The following is a 24,896-nucleotide window of genomic DNA, read 5'->3' as shown; positions in this document are numbered from 1 at the left end:
ACAGTGTAAACACACTCCCTGATCAGCCACAGTGTAAACACATTAACTGATCACTAAACACAGCGCACAGTGTAAACACACACCCCTGACCACCAACTCCAGAGCACAGTGTAAACACACTCTCCAATCACCAAACCCAGAGCACAGTGTAAGACACTCTCCTGATCACCAACCCAGAGCACAGTGTAAACACACTCGCCGATCACCAACTCCAGAGCACAGTGTAAACACACTCCCTGATCACCAAACCCATAGCACAGTGTAAACACACTCCTCGATCACCAACCCAGAGCACAGTGTAAACACACTCCCCGATCACCAACTCCAGAGCACAGTGTAAACACACTCCCTAATCACCAATTCCAGAGCACAGTGCAAACACACTCCCTGATCAGCAAACCCAGAGCACAGTGTAAACACATTCACTGATCACCAAACACAGCGCACAGTGTAAACACACTCCCCTGATCACCAACTCCAGAGCACAGTGTAAACACACTCCCCTGATCACCAACTCCAGAGCACAGTGTAAACACACTCCCCGATCACCAACTCCAGAGCACAGTGTAAACACACTCCCTGATCAGCAAACCCAGAGCACAGTGTAAACACACTCATTGATCACCAATCCCAGAGCACAGTGTAAACACACTCCCCGATCACCAACTCCAGAGCACAGTGTAAACACACTCACTGATCACCAAACCCAGATGACAGTGTAAGACACTCTCCTGATCACCAACCCAGAGCACAGTGTAAACACACTCCCCGATCACCAAATCCAGAGCATAGTGTAAGACACTCTCCTGATCACCAAACCCAGAGCACAGTGTAAACACACTCCACGATCACCAACTCCAGAGCACAGTGTAAACACACTCACTGATCACCAAACCCTGATCACAGTGTAAGACACTCTCCTGATCACCAACCCAGAGCACAGTGTAAACACACTTCCTGATCACCAAACCCTTAGCACAGTGTAAACACACTCCCCGATCACCAAATCCAGAGCACAGTGTAAGACACTCTCCTGATCACCAAACCCAGAGCACAGTGTAAACACACTCCCCGATCACCAACTCCAGACCACAGTGTAAACACACTCACTGATCACCAAATCCAGAGTACAGTGTAACACACTCTCCTGGTCACCAACCCAGAGCACAGTGTAAACACACTCCCCGATCACCAACTCCAGACCACAGTGTAAACACACTCCCTGATCACCAAACCCATAGCACAGTGTAAACACACTCCTCGATCACCAACCCAGAGCACAGTGTAAACACACTCCCCGATCACCAAACCCAGAACACAGTGTAAACACACTCCCTGATCACCAACTCCAGGGCACAGTGTAAACACAATCCCTGATCACCAACTCCAGAGCACAGTGTAAACACACTCCCCGATCACCAAACACAGAGCACAGTGTAAACACGCTCCCTGATCAGCAAACCCAGAGCACAGTGTAAACACATTCACTGATCACCAAACACAGCACACAGTGTAAACACACTCCCCTGATCACCAACTCCAGAGCACAGTGTAAACACACTCCCCTAATCACCAACTCCAGAGCACAGTGTAAACACACTCGCCGATCACCAACTCCAGAGCACAGTGTAAACACACTCCCCAATCACCAAACCCATAGCACAATGTAAACACACTCCTCGATCACCAACCCAGAGCACAGTGTAAACACACTCCGCGATCACCAACTCCAGAGCACAGTATAAAGACACTTCCTGATCACCAAACCCAGAGCACAGTGCAAACACATTCCCTGATCACCAAACCCAGAGCACAGTGTAAACACACTCCCTGATCACCAAACCCAGAGCACAGTGTAAACACACTCCCTGATCACCAAACCCAGAGCACAGTGTAAAACACTCCCCGATCACCAAACCCAGAGCACAGTGTAAACACACTCCCGAGTCACAAAACCCGGAGCACAGTGTAAAACACTCCCTGATCACTCCAGAGCACAGTGTAAACACACTCCCCGATCATCAAACCCAGAGCACAGTGTAAACACACTCCCTGATCAGCAAACCCAGAGCACAGTGTAAACACACTCGCTGATCACCAAACCCAGAGCACACTGTAAACACACTCCTTAATCACCAACTCCAGAGCACAGTGTAAACACACTCCCCTGATCACCAACTCCAGAGCACAGTGTAAACACACTCCCTAATCACCAACTCCAGAGCACAGTGTAAACACACTCTCCTGATCACCAAACCCAGAGCACAGTGTAAGACACTCTCCTGATCACCAAACCCGGAGCACAGTATAAACACACTCCCCGATCACCAAACCCATAGCACAGTGTAAACACACTCCTCGATCACCAACCCAGAGTACAGTGTAAACACACACCCCAATCACCAACTCCAGAGCACAATATAAACACACTTCCTCATCACCAAACCCAGAGCACAGTGCAAACACATTCCCTGATCACCAAACCCAGAGCACAGTGTAAACACACTCCCTGATCACCAAACCCAGAGCACAGTGTAAACACACTCCCTGATCACCAAACCCAGAGCACAGTGTAAACACACTCCCCTGATCACCAACTCCAGAGCACAGTGTAAACACACTCCCCTAATCACCAACTCCAGAGCACAGTGTAAACACACTCGCCGATCACCAACTCCAGAGCACAGTGTAAACACACTCCCCAATCACCAAACCCATAGCACAATGTAAACACACTCCTCGATCACCAACCCAGAGCACAGTGTAAACACACTCCGCGATCACCAACTCCAGAGCACAGTATAAAGACACTTCCTGATCACCAAACCCAGAGCACAGTGCAAACACATTCCCTGATCACCAAACCCAGAGCACAGTGTAAACACACTCCCTGATCACCAAACCCAGAGCACAGTGTAAACACACTCCCTGATCACCAAACCCAGAGCACAGTGTAAAACACTCCCCGATCACCAAACCCAGAGCACAGTGTAAACACACTCCCGAGTCACAAAACCCGGAGCACAGTGTAAAACACTCCCTGATCACTCCAGAGCACAGTGTAAACACACTCCCCGATCATCAAACCCAGAGCACAGTGTAAACACACTCCCTGATCAGCAAACCCAGAGCACAGTGTAAACACACTCGCTGATCACCAAACCCAGAGCACACTGTAAACACACTCCTTAATCACCAACTCCAGAGCACAGTGTAAACACACTCCCCTGATCACCAACTCCAGAGCACAGTGTAAACACACTCCCTAATCACCAACTCCAGAGCACAGTGTAAACACACTCTCCTGATCACCAAACCCAGAGCACAGTGTAAGACACTCTCCTGATCACCAAACCCGGAGCACAGTATAAACACACTCCCCGATCACCAAACCCATAGCACAGTGTAAACACACTCCTCGATCACCAACCCAGAGTACAGTGTAAACACACACCCCAATCACCAACTCCAGAGCACAATATAAACACACTTCCTCATCACCAAACCCAGAGCACAGTGCAAACACATTCCCTGATCACCAAACCCAGAGCACAGTGTAAACACACTCCCTGATCACCAAACCCAGAGCACAGTGTAAACACACTCCCTGATCACCAAACCCAGAGCACAGTGTAAACACACTCCCCGATCACCAAACCCAGAGCACAGTGTAAACACACTCCCTGATCACCAAACCCAGAGCACAGTGTAAACACACTCGCTGATCACCAAACCCAGAGCACAGTGTAAACACACTCCCTAATCACCAACTCCAGAGCACAGTGTAAACACACTCCCCGATCACCAACTCCAGAGCACAGTGTAAACACACTCCCTGATCAGCAAACCCAGAGCACAGTGTAAACACACTCATTGATCACCAATCCAAGAGCACAGTGTAAACACACTCCCCGATCACCAAACCCAGAGCACAGTGTAAGACACACTCCTCGATCACTAAACCCAGAGCACAGTGTAAACACACTCCCTGATCACCAAACCCAGAGCACTGTGTAAACACTCTCTCCTGGTCACCAAACCCAGAGCACAGTGTATGACACTCTCCTGACCACCAAACCCAGAGCACAGTGTAAACACACTCCCTGATCACCAAACCCAGAGCACAGTGTAAACACACACTCATTGATCACCAAACCCAGAGCACAGTGTAAGACACTCTCCTGATCACCAAACCCAGAGCACAGTGTAAACACACTCCCTGATCACCAAACCCAGAGCACAGTGTATATACACACTCATTGATCACCAAACCCAGAGCACAGTGTAAGACACACTCCTCGATCACCAAACCCAGAGCACAGTGTAAACACATTCACTGATCACCAAACCCAGAGCACAGTGTTAACACACTCTCCTGAACACCAACTCCAGAGCACAGTATAAACACACTTCCTGATCACCAAACCCAGAGTACAGTGCAAACACACTCGCTGATCACCAAACCCAGAGCACAGTGTAAACACATTCCCCGATCACCAAACCCAGAGCATAGTGTAAACACATTCCCCGATCACCAAACCCAGAGCACAGTGTAAACACACTCCCTGATCACCAACCCAGAGCACAGTGTAAACACAGTCCCCGATCACCAACTCCAGAGCACAGTGTAAACACAATCTCCTGATCACCAAACCCATAGCACAGTGTAAACACACTCCTCGATCACCAACCCAGAGCACAGTGTAAACACACTCCCCGATCACCATACCCAGAACACAGTATAAACACATTCACTGATCACCAAACACAGCGCAGTGTAAACACACTCCCCTGATCACCAACTCCAGAGCACAGTGTAAACAGACTCCCTGATCACCAACTCCAGAGCACAGTGTAAACACACTCCCCGATCACCAAACCCAGAGCACAGTGTAAACACACTCCCTGATCACCAACTCCAGGGCACAGTGTAAACACATTCCCCGATCACCAAACCCAGAGCACAGTGTAAACACACTCATTGATCACCAAACCCAGAGCACAGTGTAAACACACTCCCCGATCACCAACTTCAGAGCACAGTGTAAACACACTCACTGATCACCAAACCCAGAGCACAGTGTAAACACACTCCCTGATCACCAACTCCAGGGCACAGTGTAAACACATTCCCCGATCACCAAACACAGCGCACAGTGTAAACACTCTTCCCTGATCACCAACTCCAGAGCACAGTGTAAACACACTCCCCTGATCACCAACTCCAGAGCACAGTGTAAACACAATCTCCTGATCACCAAACCCAGAGCACAGTGTAAACACATTCCCCGATCACCAAACCCATAGCACAGTGTAAACACACTCCTCGATCACCAACCCAGAGCACAGTGTAAACACACTCCCCGATCACCAACTCCAGAGCACAGTGTAAACACACTCCCAGATCACCAACTTCAGAGCACAGTGTAAACACACTCCCCGATCACCAAACCCAGAGCACAGTGTAAACACACTCCCTGATCAGCGAACCCAGAGCACAGTGTAAACACATTCACTGATCACCAAACACAGCGCACAGTGTAAACACACTCCCCTGATCACCAACTCCAGAGCACAGTGTAAACACACTCCCCAATCACCAAACCCAGAGCACAGTGTAAACACACTCCCCGATTACCAAACCCATAGCACAGTGTAAACACACTCCTCGATCACCATCCCAGAGCACAGTGTAAACACACTCCCCGATCACCAACTCCAGAGCACAGTGTAAACACACTCCCTAATCACCAACACCAGAGCACAGTGTAAACACACTCCCCTGATCACCAACTCCAGAGCACAGTGTAAACACACTCCTCTGATCACCAACTCCAGAGCACAGTGTAAACACAATGTCCTGATCACCAAACCCAGAGCAGAGTGTAAACACATTCCCCGATCACCAAACCCATAGCACAGTGTAAACACACACCTCGATCACCAACCCAGAACACAGTGTAAACACATTATCTGATCACCAACTCCAGAGCACAGTGTAAACACACTCCCAGATCACCAACTTCAGAGCACAGTGTTAACACACTCCCCGATCACCAAACCCAGAGCATAGTGTAAACACACTCCCTGATCAGCAAACCCAGAGCACAGTGTAAACACATTCACTGATCACCAAACACAGCGCACAGTATAAACACACTCCCCTGATCACTAACTCCAGAGCACAGTGTAAACACACTCCCCAATCACCAAACCCAGAGCACAGTGTAAACACACTCCCCGATCACCAAACCCATAGCACAGTGTAAACACACTCCTCGATCACCATCCCAGAGCACAGTGTAAACACACTCCCTGATCACCAACTCCAGAGCACAGTGTAAACACACTCCCCGATCACCAAACCCAGAGCACAGTGTAAACACACTCCCTGATCACCAACTCCAGGGCACAGTGTAAACACATTCCCCGATCACCAAACCCAGAGCACAGTGTAAACACACTCATTGATCACCAAACCCAGAGCACAGTGTAAACACACTCCCCGATCACCAACTTCAGAGCACAGTGTAAACACACTCACTGATCACCAAACCCAGAGCACAGTGTAAACACACTCCCTGATCACCAACTCCAGGGCACAGTGTAAACACATTCCCCGATCACCAAACACAGCGCACAGTGTAAACACTCTCCCCTGATCACCAACTCCAGAGCACAGTGTAAACACACTCCCCTGATCACCAACTCCAGAGCACAGTGTAAACACAATCTCCTGATCACCAAACCCAGAGCACAGTGTAAACACATTCCCCGATCACCAAACCCATAGCACAGTGTAAACACACTCCTCGATCACCATCCCAGAGCACAGTGTAAACACACTCCCCGATCACCAACTCCAGAGCACAGTGTAAACACACTCCCTAATCACCAACACCAGAGCACAGTGTAAACACACTCCCTGATCAGCAAACCCAGAGCACAGTGTAAACACACTCACTGATCCCCAAACACAGCGCACAGTGTAAACACACTCCCCTGATCACCAACTCCAGAGCACAGTGTAAACACACTCCCCTGATCACCAACTCCAGAGCACAGTATAAACACAATCTCCTGATCACCAAACCCAGAGCAGAGTGTAAACACATTCCCCGATCACCAAACCCATAGCACAGTGTAAACACACACCTCGATCACCAACCCAAAACACAGTGTAAACACATTATCTGATCACCAACTCCAGAGCACAGTGTAAACACACTCCCAGAGCACCAACTTCAGAGCACAGTGTAAACACACTCCCCGATCACCAAACCCAGAGCACAGTGTAAACACACTCCCTGATCAGCAAACCCAGAGCACAGTGTAAACACATTCACTGATCACCAAACACAGCGCACAGTAGAAACACACTCCCCTGATCACCAACTCCAGAGCACAGTGTAAACACACTGCCCAATCACCAAACCCAGAGCACAGTGTAAACACACACCCCGATCACCAAACCCATAGCACAGTGTAAACACACTCCTCGATCACCATCCCAGAGCACAGTGTAAACACACTCCCCGATCACCAACTCCAGAGCATAGTGTAAACACACTCCCTAATCACCAACACCAGAGCACAGTGTAAACACACTCCCTGATCAGCAAACCCAGAGCACAGTGTAAACACATTCACTGATCCCCAAACACAGCGCACAGTGTAAACACACTCCCCTGATCACCAACTCCACAGCACAGTGTAAACACACTGCCCTGATCACCAACTCCAGAGCACAGTGTAAACACACTCCTTAATCACCAACTCCAGAGCACATTGTAAACACACTCCCCGATCACCAAACCCAGAGCACAGTGTAAACACACTCTCCTGATCACCAAACCCAGAGCACAGTGTAAGACACTCTCCTGATCACCAAACCCAGAGCACTGTGTAAACACTCTCTCCTGGTCACCAAACCCAGAGCACTGTGTAAGACACTCTCCTGATCACCAAACCCAGAGCACAGTGAGCACAGTGTAAATACACACTCATTGATCACCAAACCCAGAGCACAGTGTAAGACACTCTCCTGATCACCAAACCCAGAGCACAGTGTAAGACACACTCCTCGATCACCAAACCCAGAGCACAGTGTAAACACACTCCCTGAATCACCAAACCCAGAGCACAGTGTAAGACACTCTCCTGATCACCAAACCCAGAGCACAGTGTAAATACACACTCCCCGACCACCAAACCCAGAGCACAGTGTAAGACACACTCCTCGATCACCAAACCCAGAGCACAGTGTAAACACACTCCCTGAATCACCAAACCCAGAGCACAGTGTAAGACACTCTCCTGATCACCAAACCCAGAGCACAGTGTAAACACACTCCCTGATCACCAAACCCAGAGCACAGTGTAAATACACACTCATTGATCACCAAACCCAGAGCACAGTGTAAACACATTCCCCGATCACCAAACCCATAGCACAGTGTAAACACACTCCTCGATCACCAACCCAGAGCACAGTGTAAACACACTCCCCGATCACCAACTCCAGAGCACAGTGTAAACACACTCCCAGATCACCAACTTCAGAGCACAGTGTAAACACACTCCCCGATCACCAAACCCAGAGCACAGTGTAAACACACTCCCTGATCACCAAACCCAGAGCAGAGTGTAAACACATTCCCCGATCACCAAACCCATAGCACAGTGTAAACACACTCCTCGATCACCAACCCAGAACACAGTGTAAACACATTATCTGATCACCAACTCCAGAGCACAGTGTAAACACACTCCCAGATCACCAACTTCAGAGCACAGTGTAAACACACTCCCCGATCACCAAACCCAGAGCACAGTGTAAACACACTCCCTGATCAGCAAACCCAGAGCACAGTGTAAACACATTCACTGATCACCAAACACAGCGCACAGTATAAACACACTCCCCTGATCACCAACTCCAGAGCACAGTGTAAACACACTCCCCAATCACCAAACCCAGAGCACAGTGTAAACACACTCCCCGATCACCAAACCCATAGCACAGTGTAAACACACTCCTCGATCACCAAACCCAGAGCACAATGTAAACACACTCCCCGATCACCAAACCCATAGCACAGTGTAAACACACTCCTCGATCACCATCCCAGAGCACAGTGTAAACACACTCCCCGATCACCAACTCCAGAGCATAGTGTAAACACACTCCCTAATCACCAACACCAGAGCACAGTGTAAACACACTCCCTGATCAGCAAACCCAGAGCACAGTGTGAACACATTCACTGATCCCCAAACACAGCGCACAGTGTAAACACACTCCCTTGATCACCAACTCCACAGCACAGTGTAAACACACTGCCCTGATCACCAACTCCAGAGCACAGTGTAAACACACTCCCTAATCACCAACTCCAGAGCACATTGTAAACACACTCCCCGATCACCAAACCCAGAGCACAGTGTAAACACACTCTCCTGATCACCAAACCCAGAGCACAGTGTAAGACACTCTCCTGATCACCAAACCCAGAGCACTGTGTAAACACTCTCTCCTGGTCACCAAACCCAGAGCACTGTGTAAGATACTCTCCTGATCACCAAACCCAGAGCACAGTGAGCACAGTGTAAATACACACTCCTCGATCACCAAACCCAGAACACAGTGTAAACACACTCCCTGAATCACCAAACCCAGAGCACAGTGTAAGACACTCTCCTGATCACCAAACCCAGAGCACAGTTTAAATACACACTCCCCGACCACCAAACCCAGAGCACAGTGTAAGACACACTCCTCGATCACCAAACCCAGAGCACAGTGTAAACACACTCCCTGAATCACCAAACCGAGAGCACAGTGTAAGACACTCTCCTGATCACCAAACCCAGAGCACAGTGTAAACACACTCCCTGATCACCAAACCCAGAGCACAGTGTAAATACACACTCAATGATCACCAAACCCAGAGCACAGTGTAAACACATTCCCCGATCACCAAACCCATAGCACAGTGTAAACACACTCCTCGATCACCAACCCAGAGCACAGTGTAAACACACTCCCCGATCACCAAACCCAGAGCACAGTGTAAACACACTCCCTGATCAGCAAACCCAGAGCACAGTGTAAACACATTCACTGATCACCAAACACAGCGCACAGTATAAACACACTCCCCTGATCACCAACTCCAGAGCACAGTGTAAACACACTCCCCAATCACCAAACCCAGAGCACAGTGTAAACACACTCCCCGATCACCAAACCCATAGCACAGTGTAAACACACTCCTCGATCACCATCCCAGAGCACAGTGTAAACACACTCCCCGATCACCAACTCCAGAGCATAGTGTAAACACACTCCCTAATCACCAACACCAGAGCACAGTGTAAACACACTCCCTGATCAGCAAACCCAGAGCACAGTGTAAACACATTCACTGATCCCCAAACACAGCGCACAGTGTAAACACACTCCACTGATCGCCAACTCCACAGCACAGTGTAAACACACTGCCCTGATCACCAACTCCAGAGCACAGTGTAAACACACTCCCTAATCACCAACTCCAGAGCACATTGTAAACACACTCCCCGATCACCAAACCCAGAGCACAGTGTAAACACACTCTCCTGATCACCAAACCCAGAGCACAGTGTAAGACACTCTCCTGATCACCAAACCCAGAGCACTGTGTAAACACTCTCTCCTGGTCACCAAACCCAGAGCACTGTGTAAGACACTCTCCTGATCACCAAACCCAGAGCACAGTGAGCACAGTGTAAATACACACTCATTGATCACCAAACCCAGAGCACAGTGTAAGACACTCTCCTGATCACCAAACCCAGAGCACAGTGTAAGACACACTCCTCGATCACCAAACCCAGAGCACAGTGTAAACACACTCCCTGAATCACCGAACCCAGAGCACAGTGTAAGACACTCTCCTGATCACCAAACCCAGAGCACAGTGTAAATACACACTCCCCGACCACCAAACCCAGAGCACAGTGTAAACATACTCCCTGAATCACCAAACCCAGAGCACAGTGTAAGACACTCTCCTGATCACCAACTCCAGAGCACAGTGTAAACACACTTTCCTGATCACCTACTCCAGAGCACAGTGTAAACACACTCCCTGATCACCAACTCCAGAGCACAGTGTAAACACACTCCCCAATCACCAAACCCAGAGCACAGGGTAAGACACTCTCCTGATCACCCTCCCAGAGCACAGTGTAAGACACTCTCCTGATCACCAAATCCAGAGTACAGTGTAAGACACTCTCCTGGTCACCAACCCAGAGCACAGTGTAAACACACTCCCCGATCACCAAACCCATAGCACAGTGTAAACACACTCCCTGATCAGCAAACCCAGAGCACAGTGTAAACACATTCACTGATCACCAAACACAGCGCACAGTGTAAACACACTCCCCTGATCACCAACTCCAGAGCACAGTGTAAACACACTCCCCTGATCACCAACTCCAGAGCACAGTGTAAACACACTCCCCGATCACCAACTCCAGAGCACAGTGTAAACACACTCCCTGATCAGCAAACCCAGAGCACAGTGTAAACACACTCATTGATCACCAATCCCAGAGCACAGTGTAAACACACTCCCCGATCACCAGCTCCAGAGCACAGTGTAAACACACTCACTGATCACCAAACCCAGATAACAGTGTAAGACACTCTCCTGATCACCAACTCCAGAGCACAGTGTAAACACACTTTCCTGATCACCTACTCCAGAGCACAGTGTAAACACACTCCCCTGATCACCAACTCCAGAGCACAGTGTAAACACACTCCCCTGATCACCAACTCCAGAGCACAGTGTAAACACACTCCCCGATCACCAACTCCAGAGCACAGTGTAAACACACTCCCTGATCAGCAAACCCAGAGCACAGTGTAAACACACTCATTGATCACCAATCCCAGAGCACAGTGTAAACACACTCCCCGATCACCAGCTCCAGAGCACAGTGTAAACACACTCACTGATCACCAAACCCAGATAACAGTGTAAGACACTCTCCTGATCACCAATCCAGAGCACAGTGTAAACACACTTCCTGATCACCAAACCCTTAGCACAGTGTAAACACACTCCCCGATCACCAAATCCAGAGCATAGTGTAAGACACTCTCCTGATCACCAAACCCAGAGCACAGTGTAAACACACTCCCCGATCACCAACTCCAGAGCACAGTGTAAACACACTCACTGATCACCAAACCCAGATCACAGTGTAAGACACTCTCCTGATCACCAACCCAGAGCACAGTGTAAACACACTTCCTGATCACCAAACCCAGAGCACAGTGTAAACACACTCCCCGATCACCAAATCCAGAGCATAGTGTAAGACACACTCCTGATCACCAAACCCAGAGCACAGTGTAAGCACACTCCCCGATCACCAACTCCAGAGCACAGTGTAAACACACTCACTGATCACCAAACCCAGATCACAGTGTAAGACACTCTCCTGATCACCAACCCAGAGCACAGTGTAAACACACTCACTGATCACCAAACCCAGATAACAGTGTAAGACACTCTCCTGATCACCAACCCAGAGCACAGTGTAAACACACTTCCTGATCACCAAACCCTTAGCACAGTGTAAACACACTCCCCGATCACCAAATCCAGACCATAGTGTAAGACACTCTCCTGATCACCAAACCCAGAGCACAGTGTAAACACACTCCCCGATCACCAACTCCAGAGCACAGTGTAAACACACTCACTGATCACCAAACCCAGATCACAGTGTAAGACACTCTCCTGATCACCAACCCAGAGCACAGTGTAAACACACTTCCTGATCACCAAACCCTTAGCACAGTGTAAACACACTCCCCGATCACCAAATCCAGAGCACAGTGTAAGACACTCTCCTGATCACCAAACCCAGAGCACAGTGTAAACACACTCCCCGATCACCAACTCCAGACCACAGTGTAAACACACTCACTGATCACCAAATCCAGAGTACAGTGTAACACACTCTCCTGGTCACCAACCCAGAGCACAGTGTAAACACACTCCCCGATCACCAAACCCATAGCACAGTGTAAACACACTCCTCGATCACCAACCCAGAGCACAGTGTAAACACACTCCCCGATCACCAAACCCAGAACACAGTGTAAACACACTCCCTGATCACCAACTCCAGGGCACAGTGTAAACACAATCCCTGATCACCAACTCCAGAGCACAGTGTAAACACACTCCCCGATCACCAAACACAGAGCACAGTGTAAACACGCTCCCTGATCAGCAAACCCAGAGCACAGTGTAAACACATTCACTGATCACCAAACACAGCACACAGTGTAAACACACTCTCCTGATCACCAACTCCAGAGCACAGTGTAAACACACTCGCCGATCACCAACTCCAGAGCACAGTGTAAACACACTCCCCAATCACCAAACCCAGAGCACAGTGTAAGACACTCTCCTGATCACCAACACAGAGCACAGTGTAAACACACTCCCCGATCACCAACTCCAGAGCACAGTGTAAACACACTCCCCGAACACCAAACCCATAGCACAATGTAAACACACTCCTCGATCACCAACCCAGAGCACAGTGTAAACACACTCCGCGATCACCAACTCCAGAGCACAGTGTAAACACACTCCCTGATCACCAAACCCAGAGCACAGTGTAAACACACTCCCTGATCACCAAACCCAGAGCACAGTGTAAAACACTCCCCGATCACCAAACCCAGAGCACAGGGTAAGACACTCTCCTGATCACCCTCCCAGAGCACAGTGTAAGACACTCTCCTGATCACCAAACCCAGAGCACAGTGTAAACACACTCTCTTGATCACCAAACCCAGAGCACAGTGTAAGACACTCTCCTCATCACCAAATCCAGAGCACAGTGTAAACACACTCCCCGATCACCAACTCCAGAGCACAGTGTAAACACACTCACTGATCACCAAATCCAGAGTACAGTGTAAGACACTCTCCTGATCACCAACCCAGAGCACAGTGTAAACACACTCATTGATCACCAAACCCAGAGCACAGTGTAAACACACTCCCCGATTACCAACTCCAGAGCACAGTGTAAACACACTCACTGATCACCAAACCTAGAGCACAGTGTAAGACACTCTCCTGATCACCAACCCAGAGCACAGTGTAAACACACTTCCTGATCACCAAACCCAGAGCACAGTGTAAACACACTCCCCGATCACCAAACCCATAGCACAGTGTAAACACACTCCCCGATCACCAAATCCAGAGCACAGTGTAAGACACTCTCCTGATCACCAAACCCAGAGCACAGTGTAAACACACTCCCCGATCACCAACTCCAGACCACAGTGTAAACACACTCACTGATCACCAAATCCAGAGTACAGTGTAAGACACTCTCCTGGTCACCAACCCAGAGCACAGTGTAAACACACTCCCCGATCACCAAACCCATAGCACAGTGTAAACACACTCCTCGATCACCAACCCAGAGCACAGTGTAAACACACTCCCCGATCACCAAACCCAGAACACAGTGTAAACACACTCCCCTGATCACCAACTCCAGAGCACAATGTAAACACACTTTCCTGATCACCTACTCCAGAGCACAGTGTAAACACACTCCCTGATCACCAACTCCAGAGCACAGTGTAAACACACTCCCCAATCACCAAACCCAGAGCACAGGGTAAGACACTCTCCTGATCACCCTCCCAGAGCACAGTGTAAGACACTCTCCTGATCACCAAACCCAGAGCACAGTGTAAACACACTCTCTTGATCACCAAACCCAGAGCACAGTGTAAGACACTCTCCTCATCACCAAATCCAGAGCACAGTGTAAACACACTCCCCGATCACCAACTCCAGAGCACAGTGTAAACACACTCCCTGATCAGCAAACCCAGATCACAGTGTAAACACACTCGCTGATCACCAAACCCAGAGCACAGTGTAAACACACTCCCCGATTACCAACTCCAGAGCACAGTGTAAACACACTCACTGATCACCAAACCTAGAGCACAGTGTAAGACACTCTCCTGATCACCAACCCAGAGCACAGTGTAAACACACTTCCTGATCACCAAACCCAGAGCACAGTGTAAACACACTCCCCGATCACCAAACCCATAGCACAGTGTAAACACACTCCCCGATCACCAAATCCAGAGCACAGTGTAAGACACTCTCCTGATCACCAAACCAAGAGCACAGTGTAAACACACTCCCCGATCACCAACTCCAGAGCACAGTGTAAACACACTCACTGATCACCAAACCCAGATCACAGTGTAAGACACTCTCCTGATCACCAACCCAGAGCACAGTGTAAACACACTTCCTGATCACCAAACCCTTAGCACAGTGTAAACACACTCCCCGATCACCAAATCCAGAGCACAGTGTAAGACACTCTCCTGATCACCAAACCCAGAGCACAGTGTAAACACACTCCCCGATCACCAACTCCAGACCACAGTGTAAACACACTCACTGATCACCAAATCCAGAGTACAGTGTAACACACTCTCCTGGTCACCAACCCAGAGCACAGTGTAAACACACTCCCCGATCACCAAACCCATAGCACAGTGTAAACACACTCCTCGATCACCAACCCAGAGCACAGTGTAAACACACTCCCCGATCACCAAACCCAGAACACAGTGTAAACACACTCCCTGATCACCAACTCCAGGGCACAGTGTAAACACAATCCCTGATCACCAACTCCAGAGCACAGTGTAAACACACTCCCCGATCACCAAACACAGTGCACAGTGTAAACACGCTCCCTGATCAGCAAACCCAGAGCACAGTGTAAACACATTCACTGATCACCAAACACAGCACACAGTGTAAACACACTCTCCTGATCACCAACTCCAGAGCACAGTGTAAACACACTCGCCGATCACCAACTCCAGAGCACAGTGTAAACACACTCCCCAATCACCAAACCCAGAGCACAGTGTAAGACACTCTCCTGATCACCAACACAGAGCACAGTGTAAACACACTCCCCGATCACCAACTCCAGAGCACAGTGTAAACACACTCCCCGAACACCAAACCCAGAGCACAATGTAAACACACTCCTCGATCACCAACCCAGAGCACAGTGTAAACACACTCCGCGATCACCAACTCCAGAGCACAGTATAAAGACACTTCCTGATCACCAAACCCAGAGCACAGTGCAAACACATTCCCTGATCACCAAACCCAGAGCACAGTGTAAACACACTCCCTGATCACCAAACCCAGAGCACAGTGTAAACACACTCCCTGATCACCAAACCCAGAGCACAGTGTAAAACACTCCCCGATCACCAAACCCAGAGCACAGGGTAAGACACTCTCCTGATCACCCTCCCAGAGCACAGTGTAAGACACTCTCCTGATCACCAAACCCAGAGCACAGTGTAAACACACTCTCTTGATCACCAAACCCAGAGCACAGTGTAAGACACTCTCCTCATCACCAAATCCAGAGCACAGTGTAAACACACTCCCCGATCACCAACTCCAGAGCACAGTGTAAACACACTCACTGATCACCAAATCCAGAGTACAGTGTAAGACACTCTCCTGATCACCAACCCAGAGCACAGTGTAAACACACTCATTGATCACCAAACCCATAGCACAGTGTAAACACACTCCCCGATCACCAAATCCAGAGCACAGTGTAAGACACTCTCCTGATCACCAAACCCAGAGCACAGTGTAAACACACTCCCCGATCACCAACTCCAGACCACAGTGTAAACACACTCACTGATCACCAAATCCAGAGTACAGTGTAAGACACTCTCCTGGTCACCAACCCAGAGCACAGTGTAAACACACTCCCCGATCACCAAACCCATAGCACAGTGTAAACACACTCCTCGATCACCAACCCAGAGCACAGTGTAAACACACTCCCCGATCACCAACTCCAGACCACAGTGTAAACACACTCCCCGATCACCAAATCCAGAGCACAGTGTAAGACACTCTCCTGATCACCAAATCCAGAGCACAGTGTAAGACACTCTCCTGATCACCAAACCCAGAGCACAGTGTAAACACACTCCCCGATCACCAATTCCAGACCACAGTGTAAACACACTCACTGATCACCAAATCCAGAGTACAGTGTAAACACACTCCCCGATCACCAAACCCATAGCACAGTGTAAACACACTCCTCGATCACCAACCCAGAGCACAGTGTAAACACACTCCCCGATCACCAAACCCAGAACACAGTGTAAACACACTCCCCTGATCACCAACTCCAGAGCACAGTGTAAACACACTTTCCTGATCACCTACTCCAGAGCACAGTGTAAACACACTCCCTGATCACCAACTCCAGAGCACAGTGTAAACACACTCCCCAATCACCAAACCCAGAGCACAGGGTAAGACACTCTCCTGATCACCCTCCCAGAGCACAGTGTAAGACACTCTCCTGATCACCAAACCCAGAGCACAGTGTAAACACACTCTCTTGATCACCAAACCCAGAGCACAGTGTAAGACACTCTCCTCATCACCAAATCCAGAGCACAGTGTAAACACACTCCCCGATCACCAACTCCAGAGCACAGTGTAAACACACTCCCTGATCAGCAAACCCAGATCACAGTGTAAACACACTCGCTGATCACCAAACCCAGAGCACAGTGTAAACACACTCCCCGATTACCAACTCCAGAGCACAGTGTAAACACACTCACTGATCACCAAACCTAGAGCACAGTGTAAGACACTCTCCTGATCACCAACCCAGAGCACAGTGTAAACACACTTCCTGATCACCAAACCCAGAGCACAGTGTAAACACACTCCCCGATCACCAAACCCATAGCACAGTGTAAACACACTCCCCGATCACCAAATCCAGAGCACAGTGTAAGACACTCTCCTGATCACCAAACCAAGACCACAGTGTAAACACACTCCCCGATCACCAACTCCAGACCACAGTGTAAACACACTCACTGATCACCAAATCCAGAGTACAGTGTAAGACACTCTCCTGGTCACCAACCCAGAGCACAGTGTAAACACACTCCCCGATCACCAAACCCATAGCACAGTGTAAACACACTCCTCGATCACCAACCCAGAGCACAGTGTAAACACACTCCCCGATCACCAAACCCAGAACACAGTGTAAACACACTCCCCTGATCACCAACTCCAGAGCACAGTGTAAACACACTTTCCTGATCACCTACTCCAGAGCACAGTGTAAACACACTCCCTGATCACCAAACCCAGAGCACAGGGTAAGACACTCTCCTGATCACCCTCCCAGAGCACAGTGTAAGACACTCTCCTGATCACCAAACCCAGAGCACAGTGTAAACACACTCTCTTGATCACCAAACCCAGAGCACAGTGTAAGACACTCTCCTCATCACCAAATCCAGAGCACAGTGTAAACACGCTCCCCGATCACCAACTCCAGAGCACAGTGTAAACACACTCCCTGATCAGCAAACCCAGATCACAGTGTAAACACACTCATTGATCACCAAACCCAGAGCACAGTGTAAACACACTCCCCGATTACCAACTCCAGAGCACAGTGTAAACACACTCACTGATCACCAAACCTAGAGCACAGTGTAAGACACTCTCCTGATCACCAACCCAGAGCACAGTGTAAACACACTTCCTGATCACCAAACACAGAGCACAGTGTAAACACACTCCCCGATCACCAAACCCATAGCACAGTGTAAACACACTCCCCGATCACCAAATCCAGAGCACAGTGTAAGACACTCTCCTGATCACCAAACCCAGAGCACAGTGTAAACACACTCCCCGATCACCAATTCCAGACCACAGTGTAAACACACTCACTGATCACCAAATCCAGAGTACAGTGTAAGACACTCTCCTGGTCACCAACCCAGAGCACAGTGTAAACACACTCCCCGATCACCAAACCCATAGCACAGTGTAAACACACTCCTCGATCACCAACCCAGAGCACAGTGTAAACACACTCCCCGATCACCAAACCCAGAACACAGTGTAAACACACTCCCCTGATCACCAACTCCAGAGCACAGTGTAAACACACTTTCCTGATCACCTACTCCAGAGCACAGTGTAAACACACTCCCTGATCACCAACTCCAGAGCACAGTGTAAACACACTCCCCAATCACCAAACCCAGAGCACAGGGTAAGACACTCTCCTGATCACCCTCCCAGAGCACAGTGTAAGACACTCTCCTGATCACCAACTCCAGAGCACAGTGTAAACACACTCCCAGATCACCAACTCCAGAGCACAGTGTAAACACACTCCCTGATCACCAAACCCAGAGCACAGTGTAAACACACTCCCTGATCAGCCACAGTGTAAACACATTAACTGATCACTAAACACAGCGCACAGTGTAAACACACACCCCTGACCACCAACTCCAGAGCACAGTGTAAACACACTCTCCAATCACCAAACCCAGAGCACAGTGTAAGACACTCTCCTGATCACCAACCCAGAGCACAGTGTAAACACACTCGCCGATCACCAACTCCAGAGCACAGTGTAAACACACTCCCTGATCACCAAACCCATAGCACAGTGTAAACACACTCCTCGATCACCAACCCAGAGCACAGTGTAAACACACTCCCCGATCACCAACTCCAGAGCACAGTGTAAACACACTCCCTAATCACCAATTCCAGAGCACAGTGCAAACACACTCCCTGATCAGCAAACCCAGAGCACAGTGTAAACACATTCACTGATCACCAAACACAGCGCACAGTGTAAACACACTCCCCTGATCACCAACTCCAGAGCACAGTGTAAACACACTCCCCTGATCACCAACTCCAGAGCACAGTGTAAACACACTCCCCGATCACCAACTCCAGAGCACAGTGTAAACACACTCCCTGATCAGCAAACCCAGAGCACAGTGTAAACACACTCATTGATCACCAATCCCAGAGCACAGTGTAAACACACTCCCCGATCACCAACTCCAGAGCACAGTGTAAACACACTCACTGATCACCAAACCCAGATGACAGTGTAAGACACTCTCCTGATCACCAACCCAGAGCACAGTGTAAACACACTCCCCGATCACCAAATCCAGAGCATAGTGTAAGACACTCTCCTGATCACCAAACCCAGAGCACAGTGTAAACACACTCCCCGATCACCAACTCCAGAGCACAGTGTAAACACACTCACTGATCACCAAACCCTGATCACAGTGTAAGACACTCTCCTGATCACCAACCCAGAGCACAGTGTAAACACACTTCCTGATCACCAAACCCTTAGCACAGTGTAAACACACTCCCCGATCACCAAATCCAGAGCACAGTGTAAGACACTCTCCTGATCACCAAACCCAGAGCACAGTGTAAACACACTCCCCGATCACCAACTCCAGACCACAGTGTAAACACACTCACTGATCACCAAATCCAGAGTACAGTGTAACACACTCTCCTGGTCACCAACCCAGAGCACAGTGTAAACACACTCCCCGATCACCAACTCCAGACCACAGTGTAAACACACTCCCTGATCACCAAACCCATAGCACAGTGTAAACACACTCCTCGATCACCAACCCAGAGCACAGTGTAAACACACTCCCCGATCACCAAACCCAGAACACAGTGTAAACACACTCCCTGATCACCAACTCCAGGGCACAGTGTAAACACAATCCCTGATCACCAACTCCAGAGCACAGTGTAAACACACTCCCCGATCACCAAACACAGAGCACAGTGTAAACACGCTCCCTGATCAGCAAACCCAGAGCACAGTGTAAACACATTCACTGATCACCAAACACAGCACACAGTGTAAACACACTCCCCTGATCACCAACTCCAGAGCACAGTGTAAACACACTCCCCTAATCACCAACTCCAGAGCACAGTGTAAACACACTCGCCGATCACCAACTCCAGAGCACAGTGTAAACACACTCCCCAATCACCAAACCCATAGCACAATGTAAACACACTCCTCGATCACCAACCCAGAGCACAGTGTAAACACACTCCGCGATCACCAACTCCAGAGCACAGTATAAAGACACTTCCTGATCACCAAACCCAGAGCACAGTGCAAACACATTCCCTGATCACCAAACCCAGAGCACAGTGTAAACACACTCCCTGATCACCAAACCCAGAGCACAGTGTAAACACACTCCCTGATCACCAAACCCAGAGCACAGTGTAAAACACTCCCCGATCACCAAACCCAGAGCACAGTGTAAACACACTCCCGAGTCACAAAACCCGGAGCACAGTGTAAAACACTCCCTGATCACTCCAGAGCACAGTGTAAACACACTCCCCGATCATCAAACCCAGAGCACAGTGTAAACACACTCCCTGATCAGCAAACCCAGAGCACAGTGTAAACACACTCGCTGATCACCAAACCCAGAGCACACTGTAAACACACTCCTTAATCACCAACTCCAGAGCACAGTGTAAACACACTCCCCTGATCACCAACTCCAGAGCACAGTGTAAACACACTCCCTAATCACCAACTCCAGAGCACAGTGTAAACACACTCTCCTGATCACCAAACCCAGAGCACAGTGTAAGACACTCTCCTGATCACCAAACCCGGAGCACAGTATAAACACACTCCCCGATCACCAAACCCATAGCACAGTGTAAACACACTCCTCGATCACCAACCCAGAGTACAGTGTAAACACACACCCCAATCACCAACTCCAGAGCACAATATAAACACACTTCCTCATCACCAAACCCAGAGCACAGTGCAAACACATTCCCTGATCACCAAACCCAGAGCACAGTGTAAACACACTCCCTGATCACCAAACCCAGAGCACAGTGTAAACACACTCCCTGATCACCAAACCCAGAGCACAGTGTAAACACACTCCCCTGATCACCAACTCCAGAGCACAGTGTAAACACACTCCCCTAATCACCAACTCCAGAGCACAGTGTAAACACACTCGCCGATCACCAACTCCAGAGCACAGTGTAAACACACTCCCCAATCACCAAACCCATAGCACAATGTAAACACACTCCTCGATCACCAACCCAGAGCACAGTGTAAACACACTCCGCGATCACCAACTCCAGAGCACAGTATAAAGACACTTCCTGATCACCAAACCCAGAGCACAGTGCAAACACATTCCCTGATCACCAAACCCAGAGCACAGTGTAAACACACTCCCTGATCACCAAACCCAGAGCACAGTGTAAACACACTCCCTGATCACCAAACCCAGAGCACAGTGTAAAACACTCCCCGATCACCAAACCCAGAGCACAGTGTAAACACACTCCCGAGTCACAAAACCCGGAGCACAGTGTAAAACACTCCCTGATCACTCCAGAGCACAGTGTAAACACACTCCCCGATCATCAAACCCAGAGCACAGTGTAAACACACTCCCTGATCAGCAAACCCAGAGCACAGTGTAAACACACTCGCTGATCACCAAACCCAGAGCACACTGTAAACACACTCCTTAATCACCAACTCCAGAGCACAGTGTAAACACACTCCCCTGATCACCAACTCCAGAGCACAGTGTAAACACACTCCCTAATCACCAACTCCAGAGCACAGTGTAAACACACTCTCCTGATCACCAAACCCAGAGCACAGTGTAAGACACTCTCCTGATCACCAAACCCGGAGCACAGTATAAACACACTCCCCGATCACCAAACCCATAGCACAGTGTAAACACACTCCTCGATCACCAACCCAGAGTACAGTGTAAACACACACCCCAATCACCAACTCCAGAGCACAATATAAACACACTTCCTCATCACCAAACCCAGAGCACAGTGCAAACACATTCCCTGATCACCAAACCCAGAGCACAGTGTAAACACACTCCCTGATCACCAAACCCAGAGCACAGTGTAAACACACTCCCTGATCACCAAACCCAGAGCACAGTGTAAACACACTCCCCGATCACCAAACCCAGAGCACAGTGTAAACACACTCCCTGATCACCAAACCCAGAGCACAGTGTAAACACACTCGCTGATCACCAAACCCAGAGCACAGTGTAAACACACTCCCTAATCACCAACTCCAGAGCACAGTGTAAACACACTCCCCGATCACCAACTCCAGAGCACAGTGTAAACACACTCCCTGATCAGCAAACCCAGAGCACAGTGTAAACACACTCATTGATCACCAATCCAAGAGCACAGTGTAAACACACTCCCCGATCACCAAACCCAGAGCACAGTGTAAGACACACTCCTCGATCACTAAACCCAGAGCACAGTGTAAACACACTCCCTGATCACCAAACCCAGAGCACTGTGTAAACACTCTCTCCTGGTCACCAAACCCAGAGCACAGTGTATGACACTCTCCTGACCACCAAACCCAGAGCACAGTGTAAACACACTCCCTGATCACCAAACCCAGAGCACAGTGTAAACACACACTCATTGATCACCAAACCCAGAGCACAGTGTAAGACACTCTCCTGATCACCAAACCCAGAGCACAGTGTAAACACACTCCCTGATCACCAAACCCAGAGCACAGTGTATATACACACTCATTGATCACCAAACCCAGAGCACAGTGTAAGACACACTCCTCGATCACCAAACCCAGAGCACAGTGTAAACACATTCACTGATCACCAAACCCAGAGCACAGTGTTAACACACTCTCCTGAACACCAACTCCAGAGCACAGTATAAACACACTTCCTGATCACCAAACCCAGAGTACAGTGCAAACACACTCGCTGATCACCAAACCCAGAGCACAGTGTAAACACATTCCCCGATCACCAAACCCAGAGCATAGTGTAAACACATTCCCCGATCACCAAACCCAGAGCACAGTGTAAACACACTCTCCTGATCACCAAACCCAGAGCACAGTGTAAACACACTCGCCGATCACCAACTCCAGAGCACAGTGTAAACACACTCCCTGATCACCAAACCCATAGCACAGTGTAAACACACTCCTCGATCACCAACCCAGAGCACAGTGTAAACACACTCCCCGATCACCAACTCCAGAGCACAGTGTAAACACACTCCCTAATCACCAATTCCAGAGCACAGTGCAAACACACTCCCTGATCAGCAAACCCAGAGCACAGTGTAAACACATTCACTGATCACCAAACACAGCGCACAGTGTAAACACACTCCCCTGATCACCAACTCCAGAGCACAGTGTAAACACACTCCCCTGATCACCAACTCCAGAGCACAGTGTAAACACACTCCCCGATCACCAACTCCAGAGCACAGTGTAAACACACTCCCTGATCAGCAAACCCAGAGCACAGTGTAAACACACTCATTGATCACCAATCCCAGAGCACAGTGTAAACACACTCCCCGATCACCAACTCCAGAGCACAGTGTAAACACACTCACTGATCACCAAACCCAGATGACAGTGTAAGACACTCTCCTGATCACCAACCCAGAGCACAGTGTAAACACACTCCCCGATCACCAAATCCAGAGCATAGTGTAAGACACTCTCCTGATCACCAAACCCAGAGCACACTGTAAACACACTCCTTAATCACCAACTCCAGAGCACAGTGTAAACACACTCCCCTGATCACCAACTCCAGAGCACAGTGTAAACACACTCCCTAATCACCAACTCCAGAGCACAGTGTAAACACACTCTCCTGATCACCAAACCCAGAGCACAGTGTAAGACACTCTCCTGATCACCAAACCCGGAGCACAGTATAAACACACTCCCCGATCACCAAACCCATAGCACAGTGTAAACACACTCCTCGATCACCAACCCAGAGTACAGTGTAAACACACACC

The 24,896-nt window shown here is 49.3% G+C and overlaps 1 protein-coding gene across 1 annotated transcript in view; it reads right to left on the bottom strand.

Annotated features, from left to right (window-relative positions):
• LOC139228926 (MORN repeat-containing protein 1-like) overlaps positions 1-24,896 on the bottom strand; it is a 308,947-nt gene that overhangs the window by 59,162 nt on the left and 224,889 nt on the right. The window lies entirely within an intron of this gene.

Source organism: Pristiophorus japonicus, chromosome 18 (assembly GCF_044704955.1).
Source record: "Pristiophorus japonicus isolate sPriJap1 chromosome 18, sPriJap1.hap1, whole genome shotgun sequence".
Lineage (NCBI taxonomy): Eukaryota > Metazoa > Chordata > Chondrichthyes > Pristiophoridae > Pristiophorus > Pristiophorus japonicus.
The sequence above is the reverse complement of the archived record's forward strand: the minus strand, read 5'-3'. Positions and strand labels throughout refer to the sequence as shown.